This window comes from Mesoplodon densirostris, chromosome X (assembly GCF_025265405.1).
Source record: "Mesoplodon densirostris isolate mMesDen1 chromosome X, mMesDen1 primary haplotype, whole genome shotgun sequence".
Taxonomy (NCBI): Eukaryota; Metazoa; Chordata; class Mammalia; order Artiodactyla; family Ziphiidae; genus Mesoplodon; species Mesoplodon densirostris.
This window is the reverse complement of record NC_082681.1, coordinates 50,873,860-50,887,372: the sequence shown is the minus strand read 5'-3', so window position 1 is coordinate 50,887,372 and position 13,513 is coordinate 50,873,860.

The window sequence follows — 13,513 nt, the reverse complement described above, 5'->3', positions numbered from 1 at the left end:
AGCTATACCCACAATAATTAAAGCAGAACTGGGTTGAGACCCAGGCACCCTCATTTTGTAAATTCTCCACGTGACTGAAGTGTGCAACCACAGTTGAAAGCTACTGTATTAAAGTATCAGCTTTTGGTTTATGCTTGCCAGAGACCCTAGCAATGGATGCCACCTCATTTTGCTGGCTTTCCACTCTGCTGTTTTAGGGACCTAGTGATTCCATTAGCTTAAATTAGAGACTGGCAGACTACAGCCCATGGGCCAAACCTGGCCTGGGGCCTGTTTCTCTAGGGCCTGCAAGGTAAGAATGGTTTTTACATATTTCAATGGTTAAAACAATAATATTTCTTGACATGTGAAAATTATTTGAAATCCACACGCCAAGGTCCATACGCAGAGTTTTAGTGGAACACAGCCATACTTGTCTGTGGAGGCTTCCGCTCTACAACAGCAGAGCTGAGTAGTTATGAAAGAGACAAAATGGCCCACAAAGCCTCAAATATTTGTCACCTGGCCCTTTCCAGGGAGTCTGTTGAGCTCTGGCTTAGAGCAAGTGTCCTTAAAGCAAATGCACAGTAACTGTGGTAAATGGCTGACGGTCCCTTTGGCTAAGCCAGGGAAGAAGATTTACTGCAGTAACTTGCGACTTCACCGTAGGGTCCTTCCTCAGTAGTCCACTCATTCATGGTGTTCTGGGTCAAGTGTGGGAATTGAGTAAAGGACTACCATTTGCCATCAAGAGAGGTCAAGTCACCAGACCTAGAGCTTGATTTATTTATTTTTATGTTCTTATATTTTATTACAAATCTTTGTTTATATTTTATTTATTTTTACACTGATCAAATGCAACTTTGGAGTATGTTCAGATATTTCAGATCCAAGGGATCTGTTGATCAATTAGCCACCTTCAGAGGTTGCTACAGGTCAAACCAGTGTGACTACCCTTCCATCCTTGCTGTTTATTAAGTAAACAGCACTCACCTTGAGGCAGGAGATTAAGTGCTCCTACTGGGCCTGCAACTCCAGAACCCCAACATCCCCACTCAAGTGAGGGTGACCCTGTCAATGGCAGAATCTCCCATCTCATCTGTGGCCTACACAAGTCAGCCACTTCAGAACACTTCAAAGATGAAGATGTCCTCCACACTAATGTGTTTCTCAGTGCTGTGGGGGAAAGGAGTGTCCTCTGGGTCCCAAACAGCAGCTGCCTGGCCCACCAACACACTGACTTCAAAGGCATTTCAATTCAAGTGACCAGAGGTACAGCTGGTAACGCTTGAAACTGAGTCCCCCTAAAACCGAGTTCCCTTGCCAAGTTTATGATTAACTTCTCTATCCAAAACTTTATTCTCTCTCTTGTCCCCCTCATGATCCCCTCAGGATTGAGGAGTATCTAAGAAAATGGGGGACTGACACTGAACAGAACCCTTCAGGGCCCTCCTGGGTACAAAAGCCCCACTGTGTTCCTTGTTTCTTGTCGGTAGAAAAAGGCTTTGGCCCCCTAGGCCTTCCCTGAGTTCCAAAGAACAGACTCAAGCACTTACTAGTTAGGGAAGTGAGGAAATGCAGAAACAAAGGAAAAGCAGTCAAAGAAACAAAACTGAGCTATTTGTAGAGAGGTGGATGGACCTAGAGTCTGTCATACAGCATGAAGTAAGTCAGAAAGAGAAAAAGAAATACTGTATGCTAACACATATATAGGGAATCTAAAAAAAATTGGTCATGAAGGACCGAGGGGCAAGACGGGAATAAAGACAACGACCTACTAGAGAATGGACTTGAGGATACGGGGACGGGGAAGGGTAAGCTGGGATGAAGTGAGAGAGTGGCATGGACATGTATACACTACCAAACAGAAAATAGATAGCTAGTGGGAAGCATCTGCATACCACAGGGAGATCAGCTCAGTTCCTGGTGACCACCTAGAGGGGTGGGATAGGGAGGGTGGGAGGGAGTAAGATGCAAGAGGGAAGAGATATGGGGACATATGTATATGTATAACTGATTCACTTTGTTAGAAACAGAAACTAACACACCATTGTAAAGCAATTATACTCCAATAATGATGTTAAAAAAAAAGAAAGAAAGAAAAGTAGTCAAGAAACAATAGTGCAGTGATAAAGCAGAGTCCTAGTTTCTCTGCAAGGGATAACAACTTCATACATATCTTTGAGCTGTTACGCAGAAACTAAGATCCCCTTCCCAGGTGCAGGATGGTGACTGCATGCTGACCACAGCACACTGAACCCAGACAGGTTAGAACCAGAATGCTGATGATTAAGATCCCTGAAACAGCACCCTGTTTACTCACCAACAAACAATCAGAGGAAAGTCATGCACTTCCCTGAAAGTCAGCAGGGGGTTAGAGTCTTCTGAACACAAGCAGCCAGTTCTCCTTGCTTGGCACCCAGAAAACAAACACTGTACTTTCCTTCACCGACAACCCAGCGTCAGTAGATTGGCTTTGCTGTGCAGCAGGCAAGTGGACCCAACTTATGTCCAGTCTCGCAACTGCAACTCTTTCACCATTGTGTGCCATGGAACACTATGATTCATCCTCTGTTACCAACTGGGTCCTTACTATCTTCAGATCCACCTAGACCGGATAACATATCCCTGATCCCCACTGCCTTCAGGGCCCTTTGCTTGCAAACAATTTTGGTGTCAAGTACTCTATTAATCAAAGTCCCCACTTCCTTATGCCAGATATTCATTCTGGTTATTTTATAAAAATAAGACATCTTTAATAAAACATATCACACAGCTTACAAAAATTCTGTGAGGGCCAGAAGAGTGGGCTTGGATGCTGCACAGCCAGGGGAAGCCCCCTCACGCTGTGGGACTGGTATAGCTGAAACACCCCTGCTGCCTATGAGCTAACCAACATGTATGACAGAGACTGAATTCCAGGCACTCTGCTGTGGCTGCCCATAAAAACCAGAGATATCTCCTATCATATGTAGCTGATCCTGCTTGTGGCTCCCACATTACTCAGTTCTACCTCCAAGATTCACTATGGTGCATAGGCTTGATACACAGAGGTCTTCTTTGGGACCCCAGACAAAAGGGGGTCTAGGAAACAAACACACACACACACACACAAAAACACACACATACTAATGTAGGTCTCCATTCTTGTTTTTAGCTTTCCAGTTCTCTACAGTACAAGAAAACATGTAAGAGTGTTTATGAGTGTTGGAATAGTTGCCAGGTGAGCCAACTTGAGGTATATTCCACAGGACTAATATTTTTGCTATCGTAAATGGTATATTCACTTTGAAAATATTATTTTCTATTTTGTGCAATTATTTTGTGTATATTAGTCTTTCATCCAGTAACTGGTTAATCACTATTATTATAATTTTCCATAGATCCTCTTGAGTTTTATATGAAGACAATTATACTCACAGTTTTGTTCCTTTTCACTTTTGCACATGTATTAATTAATGTATGTATGTATTTTGGCTTACTGCAATGCCTAGGAGACTCAGTAAGATGTTGAACAGAAGTGATTATATGAATCATCTTTGCCTCTTCTGATTTAGAATGGAATGCTTTTAATGTCTCATTATTACGTACAGTGTTTGTTATAGATTTCTTAAAGCACACATTATCATTTTCAAGAAATATCTTTCTATTCCCAATTAGCTAAGAGTTATTTTTGTTGTTGTTTAAACTTGATTGGTTGTTGAATTTTATTGCATGCATGTTTTTCTGGAATCTTTGTGACAATCATCCTTTTCTTGCTCCTTTATACTATTAATGTGTTGAACTACATTATGAATCTCCTAATGTTAAACCAACATTGCAAGTTTGGTATAAACACAACTTTGCCCTGCTGTATTATCTGTTTTAGCCATTGCTGGATTAAGTTTGCCTTTATCTTATTTGTAGTTTTTGCATTTTTATAACTAATTAAGATTGACCAGAAATTTTGCCTTTTCATGCATGCAATGTCAAGAATAAGCTTAATATTTTGTTTCCCCAATATAATGTTCTTTTTTCTAAAACTTTCCCATTTAGTATTAATTTTCAAATTATCAGCATATCTTTTTCATAATATTACCTTTTAAATCTTTACTGTAAATACAAGCAAGACACCTTCAAAAGTGGCTTATCTGTGCCTTCTAATTCTCTTGACTCATATTGCCAAAGGTTTCCTTATTTTTTATACTTTCAAAGCACTAACATCTAGCATTTTTATTCAACTCTTCCATGTCTGTTATCAATTTCATTAATTTTTGCTCTTATTTTTATTATTTTTTTCTTGCCAATACGGAAATGTATGAGATAATTTTTATCAAGTATATGACAAATCCACAGTCTTTTCATCTACCATCACGTTTTCTTTTATAATTTCTGTCCTCGAATAGCATGGATATCCAAATATCCAGTACATTTCATTACTTGGAAAAGACCTGTGGCTTACTGATGAGGGGGGTTTAACTAAATCCATTGTTGAAATATCAGATGATTAAGGGAGATGGAACTGCAGTATTGAAGCAAAGGAACTTCTATGATAAGTACATATGAACTTCACTGAAGAGGACAGCATACAATATAGAAAGGAGTAGGAACAGAAAGAACACGGACTTTGAAATCATATATCCAGAATGTGCGCTGTCCCTTACTGCGTATGTGATTTTAGGCGAGTATTTTACCTCTCTGAGCCTCAATTCCATCATGCAGTAGTGCTGTTTGCCATGTGTTTCCATTTGTCCCTGTTCCGGGGACCTGGAAGAGCTGTACTTCTTCACCTCCTTGGTTTGGGCAGGGCTGTGTATGTGACTGGTTCTGGCTAATGGGTTGTGAGTGACATGTGCTATTTCTGGGCCAGAACATATGGTTGTTGGATTGAGACCTTGCAGGGTCCTCTTCATCTCAGGCACAGGGACTGACAATTTCCTAGATGATGGCTGCTCTGTCAGTTTGAGTCTCCAAGTCATTCCAGTAAGAATGGCTCAGACCCCCAAAGTCCACCATCCTGTGAGGGGCATGCGCCTGCCATGGACATGTAGTCGAAGTGAGGAATAAGCCCCTGAGATATGGGGACTGTCTATTACCACAGCATAATCTAGCCTATCTTGATTCTTGTATCTTATCTGTAAATTAAAATAACATCCTCTCAGGATTTTTCTGAGGATTAAATGAGAAAACTGGTATGACAAGGTTTCCACAGTCCTTGACGTATAACAGGAACTCAAAAAATGGCAGCTATAATGATTAAATAATAATAGAAAACTAGTTTTGAAAAAGTGTGGAAAACTGCTCTAAAAGGAGAGCTATTTCATCCACTCATCGTTACGGTAAGTTGTATCATCTTTTAAAGAGTGGGGCATTTTAATTTATTTTTCAGACTTCCTAATGACTAGCACTTATGCACTTATTTCTTGCCATCATGATAACAGAAACATAAATTGAGGTTGTATGTAAAGAATGAAAAAGTGGAAAGATTAAGCAAAAGAGAGAATGACTAATGACATAAGATAAAATGAGTTAGCAATAAGTAGTTTCTCAATGAGAAGAACAGATTATAATTATTAGTAAGCATACATTCTACTTAGTAAACAAAGGTACAAGGCATTAACGTGGCAGAAGAGATTTAGTTTGAACAGGCTTTCCCAAAATGTTTTCTGAGGAACACTAGTACTTCCAGTGGACTGTGGGAAAATGTTCCATCCCCATATAGCTTGAGGAAACTACCTGCTACAGACTGACTGTTTATGTACCAACCTAGGCTCCAAGGTGACAGTATTTGCAGGTCGAGTCTTTGGTAGGTGATTAGGTCATGAGGGAGGTGCTGTGATGTATGGGATTAGTGCCTTTATAAAAGAGGACCCAGAGAGCTCCCTTGCCCTTTCTGCCACGTGAGGATACAGCGTGAAGACAGGCCTTTAGGAACCAGGAAGCAGACTCTCACCAGACACTCAACTTGCTCGTGCCTTAATTTTGGACTTCACAGACTCCAGAACCGGGAAAAATAAATTCTTGTAAGTTACAAGCCACCCGGTCCATGGTGTTCTACTACAGCAGCCTGAACAAGCTAAGACACTACCCTTCTCTTTGAGATTCAAGTGGCATATTATCTTAAAAATATGACATATAGAAATCCTTTATACCTTCATTCTTGTATGTCCCATATTTCTTCAATGGATAAAAGCATTTTGGTTGTTGCTGTCTCTCAGACATAGTGCGTTGTAGAACAAACCTGAAAGTGCTGAAATGAGAGGAAAGAAATGGCTATTACATAATTTAAAAAATATATCACTCCTTTAACCATCTCTCAAACAATCTTTAAATCCCTCACAAATGTAAACACCATCTTTTACTTGCTGCATTTTACTCATTAAGTACCATCTACGTGATTTTTATGATATGTATCATCTATAATTTTACTTCATATGGTTTTCTTAAATAAATTCACTGTTTTTTCCCACATGAAGGAAAGGGGAGAGCTTTCAAGGAATGTAACAAGGAATGCTTAGAAAATCAAGAGGAAAATCAGAAGCCAATTGTGGCTGGCTGGACTAATTTAAGCCGTTTAGAGAGTCCAAGTAGAAAAAGATTATGGCATCCCACCCCACACACACTTTGAAAAACTACTGGTCGGCAAAGCATATACAGAAAACAAATTCTGAACCTTAACGTGCTGGCTACTTTCACACTTTTACTGAAAAAAATATCAAATTAAAAAAAGTCTCTCTCCTTGCCTCTCTCCACACAACAAATTAAGAGACAGAAATTCAGATCAGATTTGAAATCATCGATACGAAGTGGCATCTAGGAGTTCTCTGCTGTTCCTAATAACAAACGTGGTCAGCAGAGCGCAGAGGACACCATCACATGGCAGGTAGTGAATACGGATACGAAACAGAGATAAGCAAGAGTAGGGCTTTAATGTGGGGGTTGGGAAGGAAGGGGGAAGGGAGGGGTCCACCCAGTTTCCCGAGCCTAGCTGCCGAGAGCAGCCCATGAACGCCTGCCGCCCGCTGTCCCGCCGATTCTGAGTGAACCTCTAGTACTGGAGGGCGCCCCTCCTACCCGACTACCGCCTACCGTGTCAGAATACGAAAGTCGGTGGAAAGGATGGCATCAGAGCCAGAGCCTCATCAAGTTCCCCCTCAGCCAGGACAAGTACCTTAATTCTAAAGGTCTTCTTCACCTCTCGGTCTGACTCCTCAGAAGGCTAAGCCGAGCTACCCACCGCTCGGCAGGCTCTCCGCACGCTATAACGGCGCCTCCCGAGGTCACGACCTTACGGCGTCACGTGACTGCGGGACCTACGTAACGTAACGCGCCGCTGTGGGGCCCTACCTGACTTCCAGGGGCTTGGCTGGCGGAGGCCACAGAGTAGAAGGATGCATGTGACGTCAGGATTCAGGAGCCCTCAATCGTGAAGTGTGACCGAGAGAACTGAGCCTCAGGAGACAACAGCATGTCCCATGACCGTAGAATATACACGACCAACACCCGAATGGTAGGTGCGGTGTTCACATGACGGCAGGCGCTTTGCCTGCCATGTGATGGTAGCGGCCACATCCCTGTTGACTCAGGGATCTGAAGATTCTGGTAGGCAGCAATCTTCACGAGATTAGAGATGGCTGAGCCTGATGTGTGACCAAGGGGGATATGTGACGGACCATAGCATCCATATGACTCTCAGAAGCAGGTCACCTTTGTGACTTGGAGGGCTGAGGCTTCCACATGCCACTAGCTCGTGAGGGCCACATGACAGGATGAATCCACATGATGGGCAGGGTTTAGGAGTCTGCCATGCTCTAGCGCCTTGAAAAGCTGGATCTACCACATGATCATAGTGGCAATAGGTCCAGAGAGACTACACGAGCTCAGGGTTTAAGGGCTCATGGTGCTGACATGGCCAGTAGGTCTGGGCCTGCCACATAACTGTCTGGGCCTGCCAGTTGATGGCCGCATCCGCGTGAATATAGCCATAGGAGCCCACGGTGCTCAAAAGCTGGGTCAGCCTCCTGAGTGTAGCATAGTGACAGTAGGGTTCTCCCGGCTGCGTGTTTCAGGAGGCCGTTCTCTTCACGAGAGCTGGAGATCTGAGATTGCCCACATTCCTGGGCTTCCCGTTGATGGTGGTGCCTCCGGATGATCTTCCTCAGAACACAAGCTGGCTTCACCTGCCCCAACCCCTTTTTAATGTGCTAATGTGCTTCGTTCGTGTGCTATTTTTTTTTCCTAATAACACGTGAAATTTAATGCATAAATTAACACATAGCAATGGACTAGGTCCTCCCTAAATCCATAACCATTACCATATTTTAAGGTCTACTTCAAAAACCTAAGCAGTGGGTACAGGTAAGCTTTGTTGCCATAATTTCATGCAAGTCTAAGAGAAATTAAAGCAAACACAGTAAGTAAATTTTAGCTGTTAATTTGAAGAAAATGTATATAACGATTACTATGTGTCAGGCACGTTAAAACGTCAACTCCTTTAATAGTGGCAATTCTATCAACTAGGTACTATGATTATTATTCCAGTTTTCACAGATGAGAAAGTGGAAGCACAGATGTGTTAAGTCACTTGCCTAAGAGGTAACTGAACCTATAGGTGCCAAACCAGGTTTTACTCCCAGGCACTCTGGCTCCAGACTTTGTGTTTGGATCACCCACAAGAGCCTCCAAAGAAAATTAAGAATAATTCAGTCTTCCTTATTCAGACTAAGCGGAAAGGCATCCGCAGTTACTGAAAAGATGAGATCATAGAGGACCTCTTTAAAATGCCATTTAAATAATTTCCTGTACTACCAGTAATTAGAACTAATCGTAGCTGAAGCCAGTTAAGGCCCTTGGATTCATTTTATGGTATAAATATAAACTTATCCTTAATAAGTGAAGTATATGTGTATATAAAAGGTGGTATAAAATGCTAGACGTTAGTTGAAAACGTTTCCTTCTTTTATTTTTAAACACTCTAAAGAGAAATACTGCAGACTTTATGGCTCTTTTTCTCTAAGGAGAAATATTGCAGACTTTATGGCTCTTTACAGAATTCCAAAAGTTAAAAGTAAGCATAATCTGAATTAGATATTACTGCACTTATATTTTGTTTGCATCTGCCTAGAAAGGACCGAGAAAGGGAAAGGAGAATATAAAATATAGTTTTGTTTTTTTTTTTAATCGCAGTTTTACAAACACCTCTTCTGCTGATTTGTGTGGAAAACTGAATATCTGTCTGTATATCCAAAAGAGATTTGAAGTGAACTTGCGTGTTTGCTGGCTTAGGCAAACTTAATGCTATACAAGCAGTGGGATTATTTTGCTGGCACCCTGCATCGTGGCATGGCTACATAAATAACCTGAAGAAAATATAACAGACCAAATTTTGCACCATGGTTAAATTTGAATATACTAGTAAGGATAACAGACTGTTTGTAGTTGTAAGCCTATTGAAGGAAGTAGTGATTTTTTGGAGTGACTCTGTTTGGGCACATTGGTGTTACTTAGATAATTTTGGAAAATTATTTATGGGACAAATGTAAATGCAGGGTATGAAAATGGAGCCACGTGTTTACAATAGAGCGTATTATGAAACCTCAAGATGGAATTAGGAAGCATCTGTATACAATCACTGGATGGAATCCGCCATCAAGACCTGATGTCTGTCCCAACTGAAGCTTCTGTAATGGACAAATCCACTAATGGTGATTGAGGTCAACTTCTTTCACCAAAAGGCAAACCCTGGAGTTCTAATTATAATTTTCTTGCGAAAGGTTAGATATTCTCCTGTCAGAACTAATGGTCGTATCATTTATTCTTGCCCTGCGATGATTACCAGGAGCTATTTTAGGATTAAAAAATATATTTAGTTACACCAGTGGGTGCCTGTCAGCTCTTTCTTACATACATTGGGGAAGGGACGCTAAGGCTATGGATAAACACCTGTATGAACACAGCTTATGTGAGCTAGGCAGTTTAGGCACTGCACATATCAGGTGCTGTGTCTGTTTAGGTGAGGCAGGCTGATAAGCTATTCTTCTTGAATGTTGTTTGGCAAGGTTTACTGGGAACAACTTTTACTTCTTTTATATTTCTGTTTTGGGGTGGACGTTTTGGAGGTCAGTGCTAGTGGCTTTGTTTAACACAGAGAAATGGGAAAGGAGAATAGCAGACATTTGTGATGCTGCTAAATTAAACACAAATACTCAAATGCTTTTGGTTCAAACACAAATATGTACAACTCAAGTAGAGGTCCTAAGTGAATTTACGTTCAGAAAGGAAAATTGACTTAATCTGGTAGCATTATCCAAGAGAACTTATCAGATATTGCTGTACCTTTATAGAAATGGTAATCGAAACATGTTTTTCTTTGTTCCTTTAAGAAGCTCCTTAATTAACTAGAAGTGACTTTCCTGTCAGTGTCAAGCAATGGGAAAGAAGAGAAACAATTGTAGATTGTGCTCCCTGTCAGAGTACTCAGTGTGCTTCCTTCCCCCAGCCCAGTGTAAATTTTAACAGCTCTAGGTGATGAGTTCATTCTTGGGGACTACCACAGCGAGGAAACAAAAAAATTACATCCACAGTGAAAACTTCTTTTGAGGCCAAAGGATGGAAAGGGTCAAGAAGGCAGGGATTCCTTTCATAAACTATGTCATTTGTGATGGTATGATTCTCTGGTACAGTTTGAAAATCCCTTCCGGGTGAAGACCATTTAAAAATTAAATAAGTGTGTTTCAAGGCTTTAAAAATTATTAGACAGGGAGAATTGAAGTGGTCCTAGCTTGGCTCTTGTTATCCACTCATTGTAACTATTTTTTTGCCACAACCACCAAATAATTCTAACTATAGTCTTTGAAAGTATTGTGATATGTGTTTTTACGTAAACAGCCATATTGTTTTCTTGTTACGATATCACACTGCCATCTAATGCTGGTTGATATGTTCCCATATGATGTAAATGAGTGACATTTGCCAGCTTTCTTTAGGATAGAAGCAGGCTTTGAGGACTAAGTCATATCAATGAACTCTGCATTTTCATCACATCACCAGATGATGTTTTAATTATCTAATTCATGTAGCCTGTTTGGGTCCAAAGATCATCTAAAATGTACATGATGCTCTACCTTTTTCCCCCACAAAATCTGGAAAAACCTGGCATATACTGTGCTCTCTAAAAACTGACAGACACTTGCGATAGGTAACTATCACTGGATTCTGAAATTCTAGTTTAATCTAGTGTATCTGTTTTTATATGGGACACGTTGATGCAATTCAAAGTCTCCCAAATAGGGAGGAGTATCAAGATGGTGCAGTAGAAGTATGTGGAGCTCACCTCTCCCCACAAACACATTAAAAATACCCCTACATGTGAGGCAGTTCTCACAGAAAACCAACTGGAAACTGGCAGAAGATCTCCTACACAACCAAAGCTGCAAGGAATATCTCTACATATCCAGGAAGGACAGAAAAAAATTTTAAAGGCATGAGGACGGTCCTGGCACCGCTGGGAGAGATATGTAAAGGAGAAAAGGTCCACATAGGCAGACCCTTGCCCCGGGGAGCCCCCTTGCCTGCTGGAAAAGCCGCTGGGATAGATGGAGGGGCTGGAAAAGCCTAAATTCTGCTCACAAGGAGTGCATGCATGCTGGCTTGCTAACAATCAGGGCAGAGAGAGACAGGCACTGTTGGCTGCTGCCTTGCTGCACTTCCCAATCCAAAGCACACACAAGGTGGTGGGGCCACAGATGTACACAGCAGCTAAGCATTGAATCTTAGGTAGACAGGTCCAGGGAGAGGACCTGATCTAGATGTGTGGAGACAGACCGCAGGGCCTGGGGTATGGTCTGGGCCAAACCAAGGAGCCCATTGTCAGCCTGCACATAGTGGGGGCAGGTCCTGCCACAGTGCCCATTATCAGTGTGCACACAGTGGGGGCAGGTCTGGCCATGGTGGACTTTGCCAGCACGTGCGCCAGATGGCGCCATGGAAAGGCAGAGCAGCTGGGCACTGCATCTCGGTTGGATGGGCGCTGGGCAGGAGTATGCAGTTGTTCATTTCAGGGTGGGAGCACACTGGCCCCGCTCACTCTACACCATAGCTTGGTGCCATATCTGGAGCTGACAGGTCCTGGGAGAGGTCTGACACAGAGGCAGCCCAGGTTCCAGGCAGTGGCACAACCACCTCAATTCCTGCAGCCACAGGTCCCCGGCCCCCAGCACCAGCCTACTGCACACCACAGCCCAGCACTAGGTCTGGGGTGAACACAACAGAGAAAGAGATGCAACCATGGGCTGCTTCTGGGCAGAGCCATGGATGCCTGCACTGGAGGCACATAGGTTTGCAGTGACCACACGGACCTCATTAGCTTCAGTGGTCACCTCCTTTGCATCAGGGCATGGGCTCAGGGGCAGTGGAACCTGACTGAACCTGACCCTCAGGGCTTCTGCTCCAACAGCTGGGAATCAGACCCCAGCCCCAACAGGGCTGTGACAGCCATAATGCAAAGAGGAGGCCCCAGCCAAGAACCAGTGCAGGCTCTGGTCAACACAACTTCAAGCACACACCCTATCAAGGGAAGAAGGGCCAGCACACTTTAAGGAAATACGTGGCAAGCACCCACACCAAAACCAGCCCTTGCACCAAAAGTATTGGACTCATACCGTCTACAGAGGGATCCTCCAACCTAAAAACACCCCTTCAAGAACACAGTAGATTGATGCCTGTCCTAAATTCAGAGACGAAGAAAGTTAAGTAGAAAGAAAAACAGAGATACTATTCCCAATAAAAAGAACAAGAGAAATCCCCTGAAGGAACAAATAATGAAGGAGACCTCACCACTTTACTAGACCCCAGATTCAGAAAGGAGGTAAGGAAAAGGCTAAAGAAATTAAGGAAGATTATTGATAGAAATGCAGATCACTGCAACAAGGAAATAGAAACTGTAAAGAGAAATCAATCAAAGTGGACAATTCAATTGCTGAGATAAAAAACAAACTAAAAGCAATAAATAGCAGACTAACCAAAGCAGAAGAATAAATAAGTGATCTGGAAGATAGAATAATGGAAATCACCAAATGAGAACAGCAGACAGAAAGACAAATTTTTTTAAAGTGAAGAAAACATATGAGATCTATAGGATAATATAAAGCATGCGTAATATGCATAATCATATGCATAATGGGCACAGTCATATGCATAAAAGGGGTACCAGAAGAAGAGGAGAGAGAAAGGGGGATAGAAAATGTATTTGAAGAAATTATGGCTGAAAACTTCCCAAACCTAAAGAAGAAAACCGATATCCAGGTACAGGAAGCACAGAGGGTCCCACACAAGAAGAACCCAAATAGAGTGACAGCAAGACGTAGCATAATTAAAATGGCAAAAGTGAAAGATATAGAGAACTACAAAGTCAACTGGAAAACAGGGTTTAAAATGGCAGTAAGTTCATACTTATCAATAATTACTTTAAATATCAGTGGACTAAATGCTCCCATCAAAAGACAGTGGCTGAATGGATAAAAAAAAAAAAGAACCTACAGTATGCTGCCTATAAGAG